At 43.6% G+C, this 24,979-nt stretch overlaps 1 long non-coding RNA gene across 13 annotated transcripts in view; it reads left to right on the top strand.

The window, feature by feature from the left end:
- Positions 1 to 24,979, top strand: part of LOC109497123 — a 115,666-nt gene that overhangs the window by 76,695 nt on the left and 13,992 nt on the right. For all 13 annotated transcript variants that reach the window (XR_006593663.1, XR_006593664.1, XR_006593661.1 and 10 more), the window contains 2 exons: positions 8,627 to 8,744; positions 15,465 to 15,621. This is a non-coding gene — a long non-coding RNA (uncharacterized LOC109497123). The remainder of the gene's footprint in view (positions 1 to 8,626; positions 8,745 to 15,464; positions 15,622 to 24,979) is intronic.

Here is a 24,979-nt window from a genome sequence, read left to right on the forward strand (position 1 = left end):
CATGTATGAAGGCGGCTCAAGTGCAAGGTTAGGTTTTGAGCCAGGGTTAGGTTTTGGTAGAGGGTCCCGGTTAGTTGTCCTGTTAGGGTTAGGGTAAGGTCCCTGGAAGCTCCTGGCGCCAAACCCACAGCAGGGGAGTGGTCTCCACGAAGGGCTGATTTGAGGACAAAAGCAATGGTGACGGTCAGGATCAGTCTTTTGCTGCCAAGGCCACACACGTCGATGGGCCCCTGGTCGAGGAAGCCTCTGGAATCCTCTCGGGCAGCTGCAGCCTGGCCTGTGAAACGACATGCTGAGCTTCCAGGTTCCATGCTGAGTGAAGCTGCACTGCTTCTGTACCCCAGGAACGTGGTGTTGTCAGACGGTGGAATTGGGTCCCCATGGGGAGCGTCCCTTACCTTGGGTTAGGGTCCTGTCCATGGACGTCGCCTTGACCTAAGCGACTATGGTCACGTGGTCTCCTTCGAGGGCTCAAATGAGTGTCCATGCAACAAGGTGGCTCAAGTACAGGGTCGGTTTTGCGGCAGGGTTTGGTTTGGGTGGATGGTCCCGGTTAGGGGTTAGGTTACGGTTAGGGTAAGGTCCCAGGAGGCTCCAGGCGTTGAACCCACAGCAGGGCAGTGATCTCCTGCAGGGATGAGTTGAGGGCACAAGGGACGGTGACGGTCAGGATCAGTATTTGGCTTCCATGGCCACACACGTCAATGGGCCCCTGGTCGAGGAGGCATCTGAAACCTCTGAGGCAGCTGCAGCCCAGCCTGGAAAATGACACGGTAGGCTTCCAGGTCCCAAGCCGGGTGTGCCGCACCTCTTTTGGACCCCAGGCACGTGGTCTTGTCAGACGGTGGAATTGGGTTCCCATGGGCAGAGTGCCTGAGCTAGGGTGAGGGTTTGGTCCAGGGACGTCGCCAGGGCTGAAGCGACTCTGGTCTCGTGATCTCCCTCCAGGGCTGAAGTGAGGGCCCATGGGACAAGGCCGCACAAGTACAGTGTTAGTTTTCGAGGCAGCCTTATGTTTTGGTGAAGGGTCCCGGTTAGGGGTACGGTTAGGATTAGGGTTAGGACAGAAGAGGCTCCAGACGCCAAACCCACAGCAGGGCATGGTCTCCCCGCAGGGCTGAGATGAGGGCAGATGGGACGGCCACACACGTCGATGTGCCCCTCATCGAGGAGGGCTCTGGAATCCTCTCAAGCAGCTTCAGCCCGACATGGGAAATGACTAGCTGAGCGTCCAGGTTCCATGCCGAGTGAGCCTGCACCGCTTGTGCACCCCAGGGGCGTGGTGTTGTCAGATGGTGTAATTGGGTCCCCATGGGGAGAGAGCCTTAGCTAGGGTTAGGTTCGGTCCTGGGACGTTGCAAGGGCCAAAGCGAATCCGGTCTCATGATCTCCCGTGAGGCCTGAACTGAGGGCCCATGCGACAAGGCAGCTCAAGTGCAGGGGTAGGTTTCCAGGCAGGCTTAGGTTTTGGTGGAGGGTCCCGGTTCGGGCTAGGTTTAGGGTTAGCGTTAGGCCCCAGAGGTCTCCAGGCGCTGAACTGACAGCAGGGCAGTGGTCTCCCCGAAGGGCTGAGTTGAGGGCACAAGGGACGGTGCCGGTCAGGATCCCTCTTCGGCTGCCAACACCACACACGTCGATCGGGCCCCTGGTCGAGGAGGCCTCCGGGATCCTCTCCGGCAGATGCAGCCTGGCCTGTGAAACGGCATGGTGCGCCTCTGGGTTCAATGCCATGTGAGACTGTACCGCTTCTGGATCCCAGGCGCGTGCTGCTGTCAGACGTTGGAATTGGGTCCCCATGGGGAGAGAGCCTTAGCTAGGGTTAGGGTTCGGTCCAGGGACGTTGCCAGGGCCGAAGCGACTCCGGTCTCGTGATCTCCCTCGAGGGCTGAAGTGAGGGCCCATGCGACAAGGTGGCTCAATTGCAGGGTTAGGGTTCGAGGCAGGCTTAGGTTTCGGTGGATGGTCCCGTTAGGGGTACGGTTAGGGGTAGGGTTAGGTCCCAGGAGGCTCTAGGCGCGGAACCCACAGCAGGGCAGTGGTCTCCCCGAAGGGCTAAGTGGCGTGCAAAAGGGATGGTGCCGGTCAGGATCCGTCTTTGTCTGCAAGGCCACACACGTGATTGGGCCCCTGGTTGAGGAGGCCTCCGGAATCCTCTCGGGCAGCTGCAGCCGGGCCTGGGAAACGACATGGTGAGCTTCCAGATTCCATGCTGAGTCAGCCTGCACTGCTAACGGACCCCAGGCGCGTTGTGTTGTCAGACGTTGTCAGACGAATTGGGTCCTCCTGGGGAGAGAGCCTTAGCTAGGGTTAGGGTTCGGTCCAGGGACGTCACCAGGGCTGAAGCGACTCCAGTCTCGTGACCCTCCCTCGAGGGATGAAGTGAGGGCCCATGCCAGATGGCGGCACAATTGCAGGGTTAGGGTTAGAGGCAGGCTTAGTTTTCGGTGCAGGGTCCCGGTTCGGGGTAGGGTTAGGGTTAGGTTTAGGTCCCAATAGGCTCTAGGCGCCGAACCCACAGCAGGGCATAGGTCTCCCCAAAGGGCTGATTTGAGGGCACAAGGGACAGTGCCCGTCATGATCCGACTTTGGCTGCCAAGGCCACACACGTCGATCGGCCCCTGGTCGAGGAGGCCTCAGGAATCCTCTCGGGCAATGCAGCCACGCCTTGGAAAGGACATGGTGAATTTCCAGGTTCCTTTCGAGTCAGCCTGCACCGCTTCTGGATCCCAGGCGCGTGGTTTTGTCAGAATTGCAATTGGGTCCCCATGGGGAGAGAGCCTTAGCTAGGGTTGGGTTTGGCCCAGGAACGTCGGTAGGGCCAAGGCGCCTCCATTCTCGTGATCTCCCTCGAGTGCTGAAGTGAGGGCCCATGCCAGAAGGCGGCTCACCTCCAGGGTTCGGGTTCGAGGCAGGCTTAGGTTTCAGTGGAGGGTCCCGTTTCGGGGTAGGGTTAGGGTTAGCTCCCTGGAGGCTCTGGGTTGTTACCCCAGAGCATAGCAGGTGTATCTCCAAAGTGCTGAGTGGAGTCACAAGGGTGTGTTCCGGTCAAGATTATTCTATTGGTTCTGAGGCTAGACATATGTATGTGCCACCCTTACTGTAGGCTTCAGGAATCCTCCCGTGCAGCTGCCGTCTTGCTTTGGAAATGACATGGTGATATTCCATGTTCCATGTCGAGTATTTCTTCATCTATTCTGGAACCCATGTGCATGCTGTTATTAGAAAATATACAAATGTGTATTTTCTGATGGAATGATATCTCCCTTGATGGCTTTGCGGTGTTAAAGTACCCTTCTATGATTGTATGAGTATCAATTCTTTACTTTAGGTTTTCAGTGTTTTGTGTATTGGATTCTCTCAGGTTGAGCACATATATGTTTACAATTGTTGTATCTTTCGTTGGATTATTCCTTTTATCATTATAATTTCTTTCTTTCTCTCTTCTTAGAGTTTTATTTTTAAATGTATTTGTTTGATATAGGTATGGCTACTGCTGTTTTCTTTTGATGATTTACTTCTGTAATTACTCTCTTGTCGGTAGAGAATAGATAGGTCCTATATTTCCTCTCACCCAGTGCCTATATTCTCTCACCCAGTGCCTTTTATTATGAGGAGAGAGAGCTTGGGTATGGGAGGGCTGGTTGGGGGAAATGGGGGTAGAGAGAGAGCAAGAGAGAGAATGAGACTCAGTATGTATCTTAAGTAAGTTCCATGCTCAGTGCAGAGCCCAATTAGGACTCAATCCGATGACCCTGGCATCATAGCCTGATCCAAAGTCAAGAGTCGAAATCTCAAGTGATTGAGCCATCCAGGCTCCCCTATCTGTCACCCTGTGCCTTTGGTTGGAGCATTTATCCTGTTTCCTTTCAAAGTAATTGATAGACATATACTTGTCCTTTTATTACTTGATGATTGTTGTTTCTGAATCTTTCTGATCCTTTCTTCTCTTTCTCTTTTTTATGGTTTGCTGGATTTCTTTAGTACCACAGTTGATATTGCTCGTCTTTATAGTCTGCATATGTATTGGTGGTGTTTGATTTGTGGTTATTATTAGGTTTGTACCTAACCACTTGTGCATATAGAATTCTATATTTAGTTGATAGTTGTTTAAGTTTGAACCAGTTCTTTACTCCTCTCCTCCCCGTGTTGTAGATATGTAGTGTCATATTTCAAAACCTTTCATATCGCGAATACTTTGGCTGATGTTTTATAGATGTACTCATTTTTATTGCTTTTGCGTTTCGCACGTTAATAGTGTCACTTTAGGTGTTTCTTTTCCACTTAAAGAGTCCGCTTTAACATTTCGTTCAGGGGTGGTTTGTTGGTTGTGAACTCGCTGAGTATTTATTTGGGAACCTCTTCATCTCTCCTTCCATCTGAATGATAGTGTTGTGGATAGACTCTCTGGCTGCAGATGTTATCCATTCAGCACTTTTACCATACAGTGCTGCTCACTTACGGTTTCAAAGTTTCTTCTGAAAAACATCCAGTGATAACCTTATAGGGCTTCTCTTGTAGGTAATTGTCATCTTTTGGTTTTTCTGCTATTAAATTTTTCTTTATCACGACATTTTGCATTTTAATTCCTATATGACTTGATGTGGATCTGCTTCTGTTGAATATTTTGGGGGTTCTTTGTGCCTCCTACTTCTGCATCTGTTTCATTCCCCACATTAAGGCAGTTTTCATCTATTGTGTCTTCAAATAAATTTTCTGGTTCCATTTCTCAGAGTTTGGAGAATGAGAAATAGGGCAGAAGAGCCCTATTGAAGGTTCTCTGATGAGTCACTGGTTTTGCATGCGTGGAGGGTAGATTTGGGATTCAAATGAACAACCTATCTTTAATTTAAAAGAACTAGAAAAAAACAACAATCTACCAATGTCCAATGTTCTCAAAAGGGAGGAAGTAATGCATATGAGAGTGGAAACCAATGAAACTGAGACCATGAAATCAATAGAAAATATGAAGAAGGCCAACAGTGGGTTTTCTGAAGAGTGAAACAAAAATTTCAAGATTATACGTATACTATGCTAAGACAGAGAGAGGACCCAACTCAAAATAATTATAAATAAAAGGGCAGACATTATACCTGATACCAAAGAAACATAAAGGAGACAAAGAGGCGACCATGGCTAAATAGATGCCAGCAAACCGCCTACATAGAAGAAATGGATAGGTTCTTAGAAACACACAACCTACCAAGACTGTATCAGGAAGAAATAGCAGGTTTGCACAGACCCATTAAAGGAAGACTGCGTCAATACAAGAAGATAACCAAAGAAAGTAAATTGAATCAGTAATCGAAATTCTCTCAGGGAAGAAAAGCCCAGGACCAGGTAGATTCACTGGTGAATGTGACCAAACGTTTGTAGAAGAAATAACAGCAGTCCTCTCACTGATTCAAAAGGAATGAACACCATAAACTCATTTTATGCGACTGGAATTACCCTGGTAGGAAGCCAGAAAAGGATACTACCTGAACAGAAAACTATAGGCCACTATTCCCATGATGAATATAGATGAATAATTCCCAGTGATATACAGGCAAACCAAATTAACCATCACATAAAAAGGATCATTGACCACGATGTAGGGTTTTTCCCTGTAAAGGAAGGGTGTTTCAGAAATGAAAATCAATAAATGTGACCCCTCACATAATTGAATGAAAGAAAAATCGTCCAAAAACCAGACTCAACTATAAATAGCAAACGGAGGATTACTAGAAGGGAGGTGGGCAGGGGGATGGGTTAAATGGGTGATCGGCTAAGGAGGGCGCTAGTAGTGAGGAACACTGGATGTTGTATGTAAGTGATGGATGACTACATTGTACTCCTGAAACTAACATTACACTGTATGTTAACCAACTAGAATTTAAATAAAAACTTGAAAAAAATATATACTAAAGAAATACATAAATAAATTTAAAGTAAACAAAATAAATACATTTTTAAAATTTTTCTTAATGTTTATTTACTTTTGACAGAGACAGAGAGACAGAGAGAAAGAGAGAGACAGAAAGAGAGAGGGGGGGGCATGATCAGGGGAGGGGTAGTGAGAGTGTGAGACACAGAATCCGAAGTAGGCTCCAGGCTCTGAGCTGTCAGCACAGAGCCTGATGCAGGGCTCAAACCCATAGACCGTGAGATCATGACGTGAATCAAGTCGGACGCTCAACCAACTGAGCCACCCAGGCGCCCCATACATTTTAAAAATTAAAAAGAAAACTGCTGTGACTATGTCAATAGATACACAAAAAATGTTCTGAGAATATTTGGTATCCATTTGTGCTAAAAAACTCTTTAAAAATTCCCCGTAGAGGGAACATATCTCAACATAAGAAAGGCCATGTATGTGAATCCCATATCTAACATCATACTCTATAGTGAAATTGTGAAAGATTGTCCTCTAAGATCAGGAACAAGACAAGGATGCCCTAGATATGTGAAGGGGATTGGGTAATGCAGGCTTCTGGTTATGGAATAATAAATTACAGATAGGGATATAGCATAGGGAACATTGAGAATGGTACTGGAATAGTGATGCATGGTGACAGATTGTAGCTACACCTGTGTTAGCGTATCAGAATGTATACACTTGTCCAATCACTATGTTGTTCATCTGAAACTAATGTAACATACTGTATCAGCTATTCCCAAATAACATGATTTTTTAAAAAGGTAAAAGAATGAAATAAAGTTCAGTGTAAAAGAACTTGTTAATATCTAATCAAGAAATACATTAAAGTTCCAAACTAGAAAGTCACCTTGTCACATTCTGTAGCTTTCCTATACACTAACCAAATTATCTAAGAAGAAAAGAAAACAATCCATTTACAATAGCATCAAAAACAATAAACTGTATAGGAATAATTTAGCCAAGGAAGTGAAAGATCTCTGTACAGAAAACTATAACACCCATGTACTGAAATGGAAGAAATTCAATTTGGATGAAAGAAACAGGAGAACACACAAATCAGTGAAAAGCCATCTCACGTCTGTCTTTAAGAGGAATTAATATAGATACAATGTCCATATTACCCAAAGCCATCTAGAGATTCAGTGCAATCTTTATCAAGACTCCAATGCAATTTTTATGCAATTAGAAAAACATATTCTAAAATGTATTTGGAACCACAAAAAGACCCCAAGTAGCCAACGCAAGAAAGAACAAAATAGGAGGCATCACACTTCTCGATTTCTAGCTGCATTCTAACACAAAGAAATCAATTATGTCACTGGCATAAGCACACACACAAGACAATGGAACGGAAATTGAGAGCCCAAACTAAACCCTTGCATGAACAGTCAACTAGTATTTGACAAGGGAGTCAAGAATACATAGTGGAGAAGGGTATTCTCTTGAATAACTGGGGCTGGGAAAATTGGATATACACGTGCATAAGAATAAAGCTTAGCACCTTATGTTATACCACTCCAAGAATTAACTTGAAATGGATTAAAGATGTAAATGAATAGTACGGAAACCAAATTCTTCCTCATCGTTTCAGCTCTTACTATGCCAAGACGGAGCTGTTGAGGTGGTGAAGGGCTGGGTGGAGAGTAGTCCTGGACATAGAAGACTGTGTGTGTGGAACAGACTTTCTTTAGTAGTCTGGAATTATCCCTCTGATTCTTTAAGACTAGCCACTTCCTTCCCCACATTTGCAGACACAGCTAGTACCATGCTGCCAGCAATGCACTGCTTTGCCTCCTCCAACTCTTAGAAATTCTAGGTGGGACCCAGTGGGAAGGGTGGAGTTTAGAAGCACTGATGCTGCCCTGTTGACACCAGGTGGAGAGGAAGGAGACAGGTGCCATTCGGCTTCATTGGGGTTCAGGTGTGTTAGTGTTGGTGTTGGTGTTGAATTTTTCACCTTTTACCCTAACACATCTCCAAAGTTTAATTTCTGTCCTGCAGGTCCACGTGGTTTCCAGGATATTTCCTCCTTTCCCAGAAGTGCCCTCCATGTCATACCCCGTGGGCTGACATTTATCACCACCCATGGGCTTTGGACCACCCCCACCTTCTCCAAACTGGGGTCCTCTGAGACCTCACCTTCCTCCTCCACCATGTGGAAAGATGATATGACTAGTATGAGTTGACTTATAAAACACGTTGTGTCTTTTACTTGTTATGTGTTTGGAGGAGATGCATTGATGGCACCACAGGGCTTTCAGGTCAGCCTGAGTGAGGATGTTGTAAGGTTCTTCAAGTTTCTCAGGACATGCATGAAATGGGCAGTCATTTCCACATAGTGAGCTGGGCAACACGTGTCTCTGATAGAGAAGGAAAGAGGCCTTATACGTGCTGAGAGACATAGCATTCCTTGGGATGTAGCTTGTACAGAGACCATGTGCTGGGCTCTCTGAGGGATGAAACACACCCCTAACATACTTTCTAGCGAGTTGAGACCTGAGCTGCTCACAGCTGCTTGTTTAGTTACAAAAACACCTGAACCAGGGCCCTGTGAACCTTCCTCAAGGGACAGGATCAGATCTCCCTCTTGTCCTCAAGGGTCACCCGAGGCACGTGGAAAACGCTCTGTCCCTGGTAAGGGACCCGAGAGTGTGAATGAGTTGAATATAATGATACATGTTCAGGATGGTTTGTTTTTCTTCCACACAGTCTATGCAAGTCAGAATCAACCTCCATCCGCCTCCATCCTTTATGAGACCTAAGACGTGATGCAGCTCCAATGGGAAATATCAGTTGTGTCTCTACCAAGGATGCAGAAAAAGACAAGGTAAATTCTGTTGCCAGTTTCAGTTGCAATACTTTCTGGAAACTTTTATCTGGCCTTGTTTGTTTTTTGTTTTTTGTGTTTTTTTTTTTGTTGTTGTTGTTGTTGTTGTTTTTGGCCTTCTGGTGTCTTTACCGTTTGATTTATGTCCTCACAAGCCTCCAGGCTTCTCCAATGTAACATCATCATGTTAGCTAGTGCCTCTGGACGCCACAAGTGCATAGAGACTGAGGACCACGTGGCTCTCACTTAGTGTTTGTGGAAATAACTTGAGGAGGATGACACTTCACTGCACCCTCAAGTCTTCTGGAGCGTCTGACTCCTTCCACACCTTCTTTACACGGGATTATCCTGATTATTTTCATTTTTTCCTATTTCAGTGTAGGCCATGAATGTGTTCAGAATGTCTGCTATGAGCCTCATGACTGGAATTGATAAAAACTCTTTCCAACATTATATTGTGTGGTTTGTGCAGTGCTGAGGGTTCTTAGAAAAATTTCAGAATTCATTACTGGTCCTTCTGTGTTGGCAAATGTACGATAGAGAATTTCTCCAGTTGTCCCCCAGGTGGAAATACTCTGAATTTTCAGAAGCGGCATGTGTAATAAAAAATGTACGTGGAACTGCAGAGAATCAGTGATTACTTGCAGGGCCAGTACCTCACAGAGTTCTCCAGTTGTGTTTATAGGAGTAGGTTCTCTTGTGTCCCGGGAGCAGTTGTAATTGGTACTTTGTCTCATGATTCCTTATGGGAGTTTTTCACCTGAAATTGAGACATGTTTGTGTTCATTCTTTTAGGTAGAATTTCTACCTCCCTTTTACAATGGCAAAAAATAGCTCTGCAACTCATGTTGTATTTAAAAGCTGAATTACCTGTAAATTAAGATAAACATACTTGAGACCAATGAATATGCACAGGTAATGTGTTTCCCTCAGAAAACTCATATCCAGGCCCCAATGCTGGACTCCAGGAATCCCCATCTCCTCAGAGGTCTTTGTGGCCTTGCACAGAATATGTGTTTGTAAGGGAGGGAAGCAAAGTGAGGACAGGCATAGGATCGCAGGTAGAGCTTTGACCTTGGGGTGGCCCTGGATCTCTGTGTGGTTCTGGTCATTTCTTTCATTCCTTCATGTTCTGTCTGTTCTCAATGTGCAAAGAAAAAGTCTGCAGATCTAGTGGAAGAGGACACCAGAGAGATCCTGGACACAGATGCTTGCCTCTCTGGAATACTTTCCTTTATTAGACTGGCATTACTGCCATCAATCTTCTAGAACAGGACTCTTTGGCTTTCTGCATTTTTAAACATGGGCAGTGACGTGTGGTGACAGTCGTTTTTCCTTGTGGCATCTGGTGCTTTCAGGCTATAGGTGGGACCTCATGGAAGGGTAGAGTTTTCTGACACTGATGCTCTGTTCTACTAGAACCCATGAATGAGCAAGGGGCCAGGTGCTGACACCTGCTTCATTGTGTTTCAGTTCCTGTGGGCGTTCTGCTTCTGTCTGTCATACCAACACACCTGTCACTTCTGTAGGTCCCTATGGATGCAAGAGGACCTTCTTATTTCCCAGGTCCACCCTGCACAGATACAATTTATCACTGTTCATGGGCTCTATGGGCTGCCTCCAGCTCCTTGATGGTGGGACAGGACCCACCACCTCCACCTCGACTATTTGTGAGATAAACTGAGCTGTATGAGTTGACATGTTCAGCATGTTCAGTTTCTATGTTGTTGAGTCTTTGAGAGGATGGAGAGATGGCCTCACACGCTTTGTAATGCAAGGGTGCTGCTGGATGAGGACACTGTTAAGATTCCTCAAGTTTCTCAGGACATACATATGTTGGGCTGTGTCATTTCCATTACTGAGCTGGGCTGCATATATCCTTTGTGGAGAAGGAAAGAGTCTTTTAATAGAAAAGCAGGCATATCAGTTCTGCAGATGTGCCCAGCACACAGTCCATGTCCCTGGCTCTGTGAGAGATGAGGCAAACCCTTACCATCAGGGGCTTCAACTGTCCTAATGGGGAGAGAGTCACATGCGTTAAATTACATGGAGCTTCTGGTCTACAATAATGGCAGCTCCAGTAATGGGTCCTCAAGTACAAGAGACGGAGACATGAAACTCATGGAAATGAATTGGAGACTGTGCATGAGAAGGGAGAGCTGAGATGGTACAGAGAGGAGGGTGTTGGACTCAGTGAGATGGAGTTGGAGGCCATTTGTGGCAGGGCCCACAACCTGGGCAGGGATTGTGAGCGCAGAGTGGCATCCACACAGAGCTGCTGTATGGGTTCAAGGATAGTCCATGCAGGTATCATCTCTGAAATGTCATTGTGGCCAAAGTGCACCTAGTTCATTATCTAAATAAAGACTGTTGTTTCTCTTGGAGGTTCTCCTGAAGGTTCTGGATCCTTGTGAAAGAATGCCCTGGAGATTTGTAGTTTTTCTTGGTTCTTATGGGATGCTTGTCTGCCTAAGTTTGTGTGCCTCTGTGAGACTAAATGTGATGAAAGGTTGTAGATTAGCTGTGTGGCTTCCTTGGCCTTCAGCCTGTATCAGACTCTTAGCAGGGAAATCAGGGTTGATCAGGAAACGCCCCTGCTGGAATCTTGTCACCGCACCCCTGAACCTACTGTCATGACCCTGCATGAAGGTGTACATCTCTGAAACTTCCCTCACAATTTCCAGAGGCACTGCCTGTGATCCTGCTGTCTCAGCCCTAATGCCAGCTCTCAGTGGGGCCATCTCAGAGCCTCAGCATTGTAATCTGAGAAGCAGGAACAATGTTGGTCTCTGAGGTCAGTGCGATGAAGAGGTGGTTAAGCACATAAGGAATTTGTAAAATGTATGGGATGAGTGGGCATTCACCCTTCTCAGGGTGGAAATGAATGAATCTGCACACAGAAGATCATCAACAGATGTTCATTCAGTTTCATGAAACTAAGGGTATAATGCCTGAGGTTGGGAGATTGGCAATTCCTGTTTCAAAAGATACAACAAAGACCCCTGTGTTTTTTCTATTAAAATTCAGGTCCTACTTTACAAGGAAGGAAAAGATAAGTATGAGAATGTGTATATTCAGGCATCTATATCTCAGATCTGAGGTAGACATACTAATGCAGCCACACAAATATGTGCTCATCCAAGGCCACAGATATATTGTAGAAGACAAAATGCATAGAGGAGAACAGAAGATCCCTTTGCAATAAGTCAAAATCACTTTGACGTAGAGGACAATCCGTTTGAAATTTGGAGAGGACACTGAACCATTACAAACCAGCTATGGTTATTATATATTTAGAGATGGTGTCTAATCTGCCCCATGGTCTGAATGCTTTCCCTGCCCACCCTGTCCACTCCACTTTGTCCTTCCTAATGTCCCCTAATACACTTGTCACAGTTGTGTTTCCATGTCAGCGTCAGCTTCCAGGAAAATCAACACTCATTCCCCATCAAGCGTACACTTTGGGGTTCCTGTGTATGGAGTCAGCCAACACATAGTATGTACAGGATTGGTGGAAGAAGACAGATCATTCTTTGGGGTTGTAATGCCTGGAAGGGACCTATAGTTCCATCTGAGGAGTTGGATACATCCTTTAGGGAGATCTGGTGGTGGTTGTTATATCTGTAGATAGATACTCATGAGCACTTGGCGTGCGTGCTAGTTGATGGGGTTCGTGCTGATGAGGAGGGCAGGTATCTCTCTCCAGGAAAGGGTCTCTTCCGATGGTGAGGAATGGATTCAGGAGACCGGTAAGGAGGCCCTGCATTAACTCAGCTCTTGTGCCCTTGTGCACCTTACCAGCTTCCCCCAATAGCACCAATCTAGGTGGCCTCAAGGGGGCAAATGGCGCAGCTTTTGTGGTGAGTCCCACATGATGTCCCACAAAGTTTCCCCTGTTGCCTTATTGAGGAATCAGGAGGGCAGTGCTCCATGGTCTGAGATAGGTTCCTTGGACACCACCCAGGAGAGTTGTGGGTAAGCATATGGCTCCTTCTACATCGGCCAAGCCTATCCACTTTGCCCCAGGCACCCCGAAACCTCTGAGCCCCTTTTTCCTCCCAGCTTAGGGAAGCAGCCAGCCCTCCAGAAGCTTTTGGGTCATGGATTAGCCACCAAGGGTAAATGTCTGGCTGTCCACATGCTGCCAGCATTGCTCTAGCAAATGTCAACATGAGCAGCTGCTGTACAGGGGATTCTCCTCCATTGTGATCAGGGCCTGGGACAAAACAAGACATGAGAGAGGGAGAGACAGGAGTGCCCTGTGCTCCTGGACAGGGCTGCATGCACAAAGCAGATATCCTGAAGCCTGGGGAGAGGTGGAGAAAGAGACAGGCAGGGAGAGAGACATTGAATTTGTGATAGGGGAATTGGGCAAGTCCTAGAGAGTGAAAGGAAGAAATAGAGAGTGATGTGGTTAGAGATAAAGAGAGACAAAGAGGAAGTACAAGGAGAAAGTAGAGACCTGGTCCAGGAATGTGGATGGGGTGAGATGGGCCAGGGGAGAGGGGATGTATGAAGTATCTCTGAGTGCTGGGGCAGAAATGGCAGGTATCATGGGCATCAGTGTTGTGTGACTCCAAGACTCCAACATCCCTGGGGCCAAGCTTTGCATAGGCTATTGCATTTGAAAAGATGGGTATCCCTCATTTCTCCTGGAATTGTGGGGGCACAGCCTCATGTTCTGTCATGGAGAGGGATGTCTTGAGGGAGAGTGTGCTGCTCTTTGGCAGGTAAACACTAGAGCCGCCCTGTGGGGAGGGAACCCGGACCCATCTCCCTCACTGCCCCAGGCCCTGTTGGATTTCCCCGCCGCTCCCTACCAGCTGGTCTTCCTCATGTTCTGAACCCAGGCATCAGGCATTGTGTTGCCCCCAGGTCCGGCAGTCTGGACCTGGCAGAGTTGAACTGCTGATATTGATAAAAAGTATTTGACGAGAAGGTCCATATTCTCCCTCTGGAGCTAGCGGTGTGCATCAAGATCGTGGGTTTTTATCCTCCTGTCCACTGCCAAACTGAGGATGCCAGATGGTAGGTGAACTTTTTAAAACACCATAGTCTTCTCTTACATCAAATTCAAAGACATTTTCTTGTCCCAGATTTCTTTTAATTTTGAAGAGACGGCAATTAGTAATTGAAGGCATAATGAATGGTCCTATAGGAATTTGACCTATATGACTGATGGACATTATTTCATACATTTGTATCCCTAAAGCACATTTCATTGGAAATATTAGCCAAGGATACATACAGTAAATTCATAACAGATGTGTAGCTCCCTGTAAGTTGCATTCTGACCCTGCCACATATGTGTCATCAAAGATATTATTAGTGACTATTCATATAAGCTCTCTACATCAAGATGGTGATGTTAGAGAATCTAGTATAAATGGAATTTCACAGATTTTAATTAGGAATGATTTTCTTTTTAATTTATAATGTTTCTGTTTTTCTTTTCTGGAGAGAGCCTGAGTGAGGGAGGGAGGGGGGAGAGAGCAGGAGACATGGAATCTGGGGCAAGCTCCAGGCTCTGAGCTGTCAGGACAGAACCTGACGCAGGGCTCAATCCCATGGACTGCAAGGTCATGACCTGAGGGGAAGTCGGATGCTTAACTCACTAAGCCACCCAAGCGCCCCAGGAATGATAGTTCATTGGCAAAAAAAAAAAAAAAAAAAGATAAAGATAGCATAAAGGATGTCAACTTTTCATTGAAATATTCTTCACACATTTGTTGTATTAGTTTTAGGCATACATTGTAGTCATTCCATATGTCTATAAATTATGTTGTACTTCAGCACAAGTGTAGCTATCCTGTGAAAGCATGCAACAATATTATTACAGGATTGACTCTATTCCATTGGCTGTCTCTTGTATCCCTGGGACTCATTCGTTCCATAGCTGGAAGCAGTTATCTCTCTCTCAAAGGTGTCAATTCTTTATCTAACCTAAATACTCTGGTGGTAAACACAATTACTTGCTCAGCATGTGTAAATTGGCGGTCTATTTTGCTGTGGACATTGCTTAAAACATTACAAATGATGTCATTGTGTTAATAAGTTCTGTTTCATTCTTCACTCAAATAAAAAAGGAGAAGGAAAAGATTTCTTTGTGTCCCAGGCCCTGTCACTAAGACCCTTCCCATTGTGGAGAACAGGCGGAGTTGCCCAGAGCACCTTCAGTCCCTCAGCTGAGCGACCAGGGCCTTCAACATTGCAGGAATTCCCAGGGTAGCCAGCAGAGAGAGCTCAAGCACCACAGACCCGGAGGGGCGGGCTGCTCTGCCTAGGCAGTGATGGCCAGCAGAGGGCGCACTATTGGCTTTTCTGACCCAGGGCACTTCAGAGCAGGAAGGGCTGCTGCTGCTCCCAGAGGACACAGGGCCTCTACTGCTGTCTCAGGACAGAGAGCAGAGCTGTGTTTCCAGCGGGTTCTGCCACCCGCCCCAGGGGAGACCTTGGGAGCTTTGCAGCAACTTGGCATCTCCTGAGTCGCCAGAGAGAAGCTGCCTTGTTGTACTGAGTGCTGAGGAGGGGGCCCTGGGTGGCTTCCCTGGGCATGATGGTTGCTAAACAGCATAGGCCCTTGCATTTTCTGGGTTGTTCCTGTGTTTAATTCCTCAACTTCCTGGACAGTATTTGAACAAGTCGTATTTTACTAAAGGACTCGTGGATTGTGGGGTTCCACGACTTCACCTCATAGATGCAGCCAATGGTTTGTTCCAGATTCAGGCTTGTTTCCGGTAAGAAACGCTGACAGAAATTCAGAAGAACGGGAGCTGCATTCCATTAGGACTTGAATACACGAAATGTTCGTCTCAGGACCTTCTAGAAGAATGAGCTGGGACCCACTTTCCGAGTCCTGCTGGAACCAGTGACCGAGGTAAGGGCACAAACTGTCCCCCACATCATGCATGCTTTTTTAAAAAAAATTATGGTTATTTTTCCAACCTAATGAAGTGATTGAAAACTACAGAAAACCTGGTAGGTAGGTGTCTTAACCTGATGTTATCTATTACTTTAAATTGCACTTAGGAAACCTACAGTGTAATATTCGTTTCAGGCATACAATATAGAGCAACACTTCCATGCATCACCTGGTGCTCATCCCAGGTGCACTTCTTAATCCCCAGCAGCTGTTTCATCCATTCCCCCACCTCACTGTGGAACCCCTCAGTTTGTTTTCTAGTTAAGAGTGTTTGTCACTGTCTCCCCCCCCCCCTTGTTTTGTTTCATTTTCATGTGTTAGTGAAATCATCTGGTATTTGTGTTTCTCTGACAGGCTTATTTCACCCAGCATAACATTCTCTCACTCCATCCACCTCGTGGAAAATGACAAGATTTCATGTTTTTATGGCTGAATAATATTACATTCCATATACTACATCTCAGTTTATTCATCAGTTGATGGATGCTTGGTCCGTTTCCGTAATTTGGCTTTTGTAGAAAATGCTGCTGTAAACTCATGGTGCATGTATCCCTTTGAAGAATTGTTTTTGTATTCTTTCTGTAAATACCTCGTAGTGAAATTGCTGGATCGTAACATGGTTCTATTTCCATTTTTTTTTTTGACGAATCTCCATGATGTTTTCCAGAGTGGCTGCACCAATTTGCATTCCTTCCCACAATGCAAGAGGGCTTCTCTTTCCCCACATCCTTGCCAACACCTGCTGTTTCATCATTCGTTGATTTTAGTCTATTCTCACAGATGTGACGTGTTATCTCATTGTACTTTTGAATTGTATTTCCCTGAAGATGAGTAATGCTGAGCATCTTTTCGTGTGTCTCTTGGCTATGTTTATGTCACCTTGGGAAAATGTCCATTCATGTCATCTGCCCATTTTTCATTGGATTTCTCATTTTTTGAGTGCTGTATAACTTTATATATTTTGGACAGTAACCCTTTATCAGATGTCATTTACAAATATTATTCTGTAGGTGTTTTAGTTTTGTTGATTATTTCCTTTGTGACAGAAGCTTTTTATTTTTATGAAGTCCCATTATTTTTGCTTGTGTTTCCCTTACCTCAGGAGATATATCTACAAAGATGTTTGTACAGCCAATGTCAAATAAGATACTGCCTGTGTTAGGTATCCTCTGGGATTTTTATGGTTTCAGGTTTCACACATAGTTCTTTATTCATGTTGGATTTATTTTTGTGTATGTTGTAAGAAAGTGGTCCGTTTGTGTTTTTGTTTTGTTTTGCAGGTTGCTGTCTAGTTTTTCCAAAACCACATGTTGAGGGGACTTTTTTTTTAAGTTTATGTATTTATTTTTGAGAGAGAGAGAGAGAGAGAGAGAGAGAGAGAGAGAGAGAGAGAGAGAGAGAGAGAGAGAGAGAACATGCAGAAGAGGGGCAGAGAGAAATGGAGAGAGAGAATATGCTCTGCACTGCCCTGAGATCATGATCGGAGCTGAATCCACAATCACACGCTGTGGAGCCACACATGTATCCCAAGGGTATCTTTTTTTCCCCCACTGGATATCCTTTCCTGCTTTGTTGAGAATTAATTGACCATATATGTATGAGTTCATGCCTGGGTTTCCATTCTATTGGTCTCTGCGTCTGTGTTTTTGTTGTGGGTGGTGGTGGTTGCCAGTACCATACTGTTCTGTTCAGTACAGCTTTGTAATATAACCTAAAGTTTAGAAGCGTGATGTCTCCAGCTTTAGTTTTGGTCTTCAATTTCTTTTGGCTGTTTGGGGACTTTGCCACTCCATACATATTTTGGGACTATTTGTTCTAGTTCTGTGACAAATGTTTTGTTTGTGGGATAGGGATTTCATTACATGTGTAGATTGTTTTGTGGAGTGTAGACCTTTTAACAGTATTTTGTTCTTCCTATCCGTGAACATGAAATGTATTTCCTTTTCTTTGTGTCCTCTTCCATTTCTTTCATCAGTGTTTCACAGCCTTTAGAGTACAGATCTTTTACCTCTTTGGTTAGGTTTATTCCAGGTATCTTGGGGTATTTGGTGCACCTGTCAATGGGATTGATCCCTTACTTTCTCTTTCTGTTAATTCATTATTTGTCTACAGAAATGCAATAGATTTATGTACATTGATTTCTGTATATTTTGATTTGTCGAATTCATATATCAATTCTAACAATTTTGGGGGGAGTCTTTCATGTTTTCTATAGAGAGCATCATGTCATTTCCAAATAGTGAAAGTTCTGTGTCTTCCTTGCCAATTTGGATGCCTCTTATTTCTTTTTGTTGTCTTATTGCTGTGGCTAAAACTTACAGTACTATGTGGGATAACAGTGGTGAGAGGGATCATCCCTGTCTTGTCCCCGATCTTGGAAGAAAAACTTTCAATTTTTCCCCATTGAGGATGAGATGACCTGTGGGTTTTTCATAGATGACCTTTATTATGTGCAGGTAGGTTGAGTACCAATATGCTTTCTAGGGGTTTTTATCGTGAATGGATGTGACATTTTGTCAAATAGTTTCCCTGCATGTCTTGAAAGCATCGTATTGTTCTTATCCTTTCTTCTATTACTGTGGTGCATCATGTTGATTGATCTGTGAATGTGGAACCACCCTTGCAGTTCGGGAATATATACCACTTGATTATGGTAAATGATTCTATTAATGTATTATTGACTTCAATTTGAAGGTATTTTGATGTGAATTTATGCATACGTATTCATCGGGATATTGGTCTGTAGTTTTATTTAAAAATTTTTTAACATATTTAATGTATTTATTTACGTAGAGACATAGAGTCCATAAAGGTGAGGGAGGGGCAGAGAGACAGGGAGAGGGAGAATCCTGGCGATGCTCCACACTGTCAGCACAGGGTCCAACGTGGGACTCGAACCCATGCGCTGCAAGATAATGTCCTAATCCAAAATTAAGATTTGGACACTAAACCCACCGAGCCACACAGGAGCCCTGGCAGTTTTCATTTTTAGTGGAGGCTTTAACTGGTTTTGGTATCAGGGTAATGATGACCTCATAAGATGAATTTGTAAGTTTTCCTTCTTTTTTTATTTTTTGTAATAATTCGATAAGAATACATATTATCTCTTCCTTAAATGGATGGTAGAATTCATTAGTGAAGCCATCTGGCCCTGAACTCTTGTGTTGGGGGGAAATTTTTTTATTACTGATTTGATTTCTTTCTGTTTTCAGATTTTATGTATCTTCCCATTTCAGTTTTGGTAGTTTGTGTGTTTCTAGGAATTGTTCCATTTTTCTCAGAGTGTCCAATTTGTTGCATATAGATTTTCATAATATTATCTTCTAACTGTATTTTTGTGGCGTTGCCTGTTATTTCTCCTGTGTTATTTGTGATTTTATTTACTTGAGTCCTTTCCTTCTTCTTTGTGAAAACTCTGCCTAGGAGGTTTTCATGTTGATTACTGTTTTCAAGGAACCAGCCCCTGGTTTCATTGATTTGGTCTAGTGTCTTTTTGGTTTCTATAGTCCTTATTTCTGCCGTAATCTCTATTATTTCCTTCCTTCGGCTGTTCTTCTCATTCCTTTAGTTATAAGTTAGGATTGTTTGGGATTTTTCTTGTTCTTTATGGTAGTCTTGTACTGCTATATACTTCCATCATAGACTGCTTCTGCCTCATTCCAAATATTTTTACCAGTGTATTTTCATTTTCATTAGTTTCAGTGTATTTTCTCATTGATTTCCTGTTTGATCCATTCATTTGGTAGCATGTTATTTAACCTCCCTTTATTTGTGGCCTTTCCCCCTTAGTGTGTGTGTGTGTGTGTGTGTGTGTGTGTGTGTGTGTGCGCGCGCGCGCACGCACACATGGTTAACTTCAAGTTTCTTAGCTTTGTGGTCAGAAAAAATGCTTGGTCTGATCTCTGTCTTTGGGTACCTGTTGAGGCCTGCTTTGTGACCTAGAATGTGATCAATTATGGAGAATGCCCCATGTGCACTTGAAAAGAATGTGTACTCTGTCATTTTAGTATGGAGTGTTCTGAATATATCTGTTAAACTCATCTGGTTCAGTGTGTGATTCAAAGCCATTGTTTCCTTGTTGATTTTCTATTTACAGGTTCTGTCCATCGATGTGAGTTATGTGTTAAAGTCCTCTAATATCGTTATATTATTATAAATGAGTTCTTTTATGTTTGTTGTTAAATGTTTTATATACTTGGTAGTTGCATGTTGGGGGCATCAAAATTTGTAATCATTGGATCTTCTTGTTTGGTTGTCCCCTTTAGTATGAGATAGTGTTCGTCTTCATCTCTTGTTACAGCTTTATTTATTTTTTAAATTTAAGTCTTAGTTGACATACAGTGCATTCTCGGATTCGTGAGTAGAATTCAGTGATTCATCCCTTACATACAACACCCAGTGCTCATCACAACAAGTGCTCTTCTTAATACAGGTCCCCCATCTAGCCCCGAGCTGACCCATCTCCCTCCATGAACCTTCACTTTTTTTTTCTCTATCATTAAGAGACACATGTAGTTTGTTACCACTCTTCTCTTTTCCTGCCCCCTTCCCATGTTTTCATCTGTTTTGTTTCTTCAATTCCACATGAGTGAAATCATATATTTGTCTTTCTCTGATTGACATATTTCACTCAGCATAACACATTTTAGGTCCATCCACATCGTTGCAAATGGCAGGATTTCATTCTTTTTGAAGCTGAGACATATTAGATTGTATATACATATGTATGTATGTATGTATGTATGTATGAATATACACACACACACACACACACATACACACATGCGTATACATGAATACACAGACACACACATACACAGACCCCACAACTTCTTTATACCTTCATCACTTGATGGATACTTGGGCTCTCCATAATTTAGCTACTGTTGATAAAGCTGCTATAAATATTGGGTGCATGCAATTTTACTGCTAGGTATTGACCTAAAGGGTACCAAACTACAGTCTCGATTTTAAAGTTTTTTTGCCCGATAGAAGTATTGGTACTGGGTTTCTTTTGATATTATTGGCATGAAAAATGTTTTTTCATTCCCTCCATTTAAATCTGCAGGTGACTTAAGTCCAAATAAGGCTTTGTAGGCAGTACCTAGATAGGCCTTGTTTTTTTGTTTGTTTGTTTTCTTTTTCTCTCTCTCTCTTTTTTTTTTTTTTTGTCCATTCTGTCCCCCTATCCAATGTCTTTTGATTGGAGAATTTAGTCGATTTACATTAGAGTAATTATTGATAGGTATATATTTAGTGCCCTACTAGTTGTTTTATCATTGTATCTTGATGTTTTCTCTGATGCTTTCTTGTCTGTAACAATTTTGGTCTTTCATTTCCACTAAAAGAGCCCGATTTATATATTCTTTTCTTTTGACTGGTAGTATATTTCTTTACTTATTTTTAATATTTCTTCTTTTTTAAAATTTAACCCCAAGTTAGTTACCTTATAGTGGAATACAGTTTCAGGATTAGAATTTAGTGATCCGTCAATTACAAAAATATATCCAGTACTCATCCCAAGTGCTGTCTCTAATGCCCATCACCCATTTAGCCCATACCCCTATTCAGTAACCCTCCAGGAACCCTGAGCTTCTTCTCTCTATTTAATGGTGTCTTATCGTTTGACTCCATCTCTGTTTGTATCTTATTTTTGCTTTCCTTTCACTACGTTCTTCAGTGTTATGAATTCTCTCATCTGTGGAATTTAATATAATGTGTGTCTTTCTCTGACATATTTTCTTTATCATAATAAAGTCCAGTTCACTCCACGTTGTTGAAAATAGCAACATTTCACTCCTTTTGATCGCCGTGTAATATTCCATTGTATGAATATACATCTTCTTTATCCATTCATCCGTCAATGGTCATTTGGCCTCTTTGCATAATGTAGCTATTGTTGATAATGCTGCTATAACATTGGAGTGTATGTGCCACTTGGAGTCAGCATTAATGTATCCTTTGTGTAAATACCTAGTAGTGCAATTGCTGGGTCCTAGTGCAGTTCTACTTTTGGTTTTTGTAGCGAATCTCCATACTATTTTCCAGAGTGGCTATACCATTTTGCATTCCCACCAGCATTGCAAAACTTTCCCTTTGCACCCTTGCCAACATCTGTCGTTTCCTGAGATGTTAATTTTAGCCATTCTGATAGGCGTGAGGGGATATCTCATTGTGGTTTTGATGTGTATTTCACTTATGAGGAATGAGGGTGAGCATCTTTTCACGTGTGACCAATCTAGATGTCCTGTTTGTTAAAGTGTCTCTTCATGTCTTTTGCCCATTTCTTCTCTGGATTATTTGGTTTTTGGGTGTTGAGTGTGATAAGTTCTTGATAGATTTTGGATACTAACCCTTTATCTGATATGTCACCTGCAAATATCTTCTCCCATTCCATTAAGTTTCCTTTTAGTTTTCCTGATTGTGTCCTCTGCTGTGCAGAAGCTTTTTATCTTGAGGTCCCAATAGTTTATTTTGGTTTTATTGCCCTTGCGTCTGGAGAAATGACAAGCAAGAAGTTGTTACAGTCAGGATCAAAGAGGTAGGTTACTTGTTTTCTACTCTAGGATTTTGATGGTCTCCTGTCTTACATCTAGATCTTTCATCCATTTTGAGGTGTGTGTGTGTGTGTGTGTGTGTGTGTGTGTGTGTGTGTAACAGAGAGAGAGAGAGAGAGAGAGAGAGAGAGAGAGAGAGAGAGAAGTTTAAGAACATAGTCCAGGTTCATACTTCTCACTGTCCAGTTTTCCCAGTACCATTTGCTGAAGAGACTCTTCTTTTTCCTTTGGATATTCTTTCCTGCTTTGTGAAAGGTTATTCAGCCATATGTTTGAGGCTCCATTTCTGGGTTCCCTATTCTGGTCCTTTGATCTATGTGTCTGTTCTTGTGCCCACACCATACTGTCTTGATGATTGCAGCTTTCTAATGCACCATAAAGTCCAGAATTGTAATGTCTCCATCTTTGTTTTTCTTTTTCAACATTACTTTGGCTCCTTGGGGTCTTTTCTGGTTCCATACAATTTTAGGATTGTTGTCTCTAGCTCTGTGGAAAATGCTGGTGTTATTTTGATAGGAATTACATTGAATTTGTCGATTGCTTTGGGTAGTATTGACATTTTAACAATATTTGTTCTTCTAATCCATGTGCATGGGATTTTTTTTTCATTTCTTTGTGTCTTCTTCAACTTCTTTTATAGACGTTGTATGGTTTGTTCTTTTAATTTTTTTAATGTTTATTTATATTTGAGAGAGTGAGCGAGCAAGTGAAAGCGCATGTGTGTGGGGGGGGGGAGGGCAGAGAGAGAGAGGGAGACACAGACTCTGAGGCAGGCTCCAGACTCTGAGCTGTCAGCACAGAGCCCGTCAAGGGACTCAATCCCACAAATGCAGGATCATGCCCAGAACCGAAGATGGCACTTAACCGACTGAGCCACTCAGGAGACCCTCTATTGTTTTAACTGTACTGATCTTTTCCCTCTTTGGTTGGGTTTATCCCTGGGTATTTTATGGTTTTCAGTGCAGTTGTAAATGACATCAATTCCTTGATTTCTCTGTTGATTCATTACTGGTGTATAGAAATGCAATCAACTTCTGCATATTGATTGTATATTCTGATACTTTCCTGAATTCCTGTATCAATCCTAGAAGTTTTTTGGTGGAGTCATTTGGATTTTCCACGGAGAGTATCACGTCTGTGAGCAGGGAAAGATTGATTCCTCCTTGCCAACTTGGACACCTTGTATTCTTTTTGATGTCTGATTGCTGAGGCTAAGACTTCCAACAGTATGGTGAATAAAAGTGCTGAGAGTGGATATCCCCGTCGTGTTCAGTTTTTCACCATTGAAGATGATATGAGCTGTGGGACTTTCATATCTGGATATTCTCATGTTGAGGCATGATACTTCTATCCCTCCTTTCATGAGGTTTTTTTTTTTTTTTTTTTTTTTTTTTTTCACCACGAAAGGATGCTGCTGCATTTTGTCGAACGTTTATTCTGCATCTATGGAGAGGATCATGTGGTTGTTATCCTTTCTTTTATCAATGTGATGTATCACATCAGTTGATTTGCAGATATTGAATCTATTGTGCATTCCAGGAACAAAATCCACCTCACTGTCCTGAATAATCCTTTTTATGTATTGTTGGATCCGGTTTGCTACTTTTTGTTGAGAATTTTTGCATCCAGGTTCATCAGGGAAATTGGTCTGTAGTTTTCCTTTCTGGTGGGGTCTTTGTCCAGTTTGGACTCAAGGCCATACCTGCCTCATAGAATGAGTTTGGAAGTGTTCCTTCCATGTCCCTGGCCACGACCTTATCTTGTTCTTTCATTTGGGATGCATTCCTCTTGTCTTGGCATTTTGGTTGAGTATTTGCTTTCTCTGTTACCAAAGCTCATTATGTTACCTGCCTCTGAGATGAATGGCTTTATGAGGAGGAGATCATCAAGTGTCCAGGGCCTGGCACATCACGGAGTGTCTGTGGTGTGTGTTGCATGCACTGTTTTATGTTCTGGCTGCACTATCCTTCAAGCCAGTTGTATGAGCAATGTATGGTCCTTGGCCACAATGTGGTGAGACTTATCTAGGTCTGCTCCGATCTGCTTGTTAAATGAGACTTGAAACGATTGCCACTAGAAGTGAAGCATAACTGTCTGGTCAAGAGAGGTGGTCTGGTCATGGGCTTCCACTGGTGTTCTGGGGAATGGGCCAGGTCCATTGCGACAGAGGCAAGCTTCAGTGACCTAGGCCAGTCTCGCCAGAACCCAGGAAGTTGGGGTTGGTGTAAGCAGCTTAGGCACCCAGTGTGGGGATTGCCTTGTTTCCAGCATATGGCTCTGTGTTTTTTTTGCTGGGGGGGAGGTGTGCAGAACAGGGAAATGGTGCCACGCAGCCCACCTGTCCTAGCTCTTTGTCCCCTCATTGTGAACACTGCTTCTCAGGGATGTTCTCCCCGATCAGTGTATAATCTCTCCAGTGTGTGCACCAGGTGTTGTACAGATCACTGTTTCAATGCCATCTGACTGCAAGTTGTTGGCTGCCTTCTTTTCAGGAGTAGGCCAGTGCCATCATGGCTGTATCCCAGCCAAGACTGCTAACCTTTGAAACTCCACATTCTCGGGGTGCCTGGATGGCTTGGTTAAGTGTCTGACTCTTGATCTTGGCTCAGATCATGACCTCTTGGTTGTGGGATTCTCTCTTTCCCTGTTGTCTTGCCCCTCTCTTGCATGTGCTCTCTTTGTCTCTAACTTGAATAAACTTAAAAAAAAACAAGTGGCATGGAATACCTTATTTAGGCAAGACTGCCTCTCTGAGG

Source organism: Felis catus, unplaced genomic scaffold (assembly GCF_018350175.1).
Source record: "Felis catus isolate Fca126 unplaced genomic scaffold, F.catus_Fca126_mat1.0 Un_scaffold_42, whole genome shotgun sequence".
NCBI classification, from domain to species: domain Eukaryota; kingdom Metazoa; phylum Chordata; class Mammalia; order Carnivora; family Felidae; genus Felis; species Felis catus.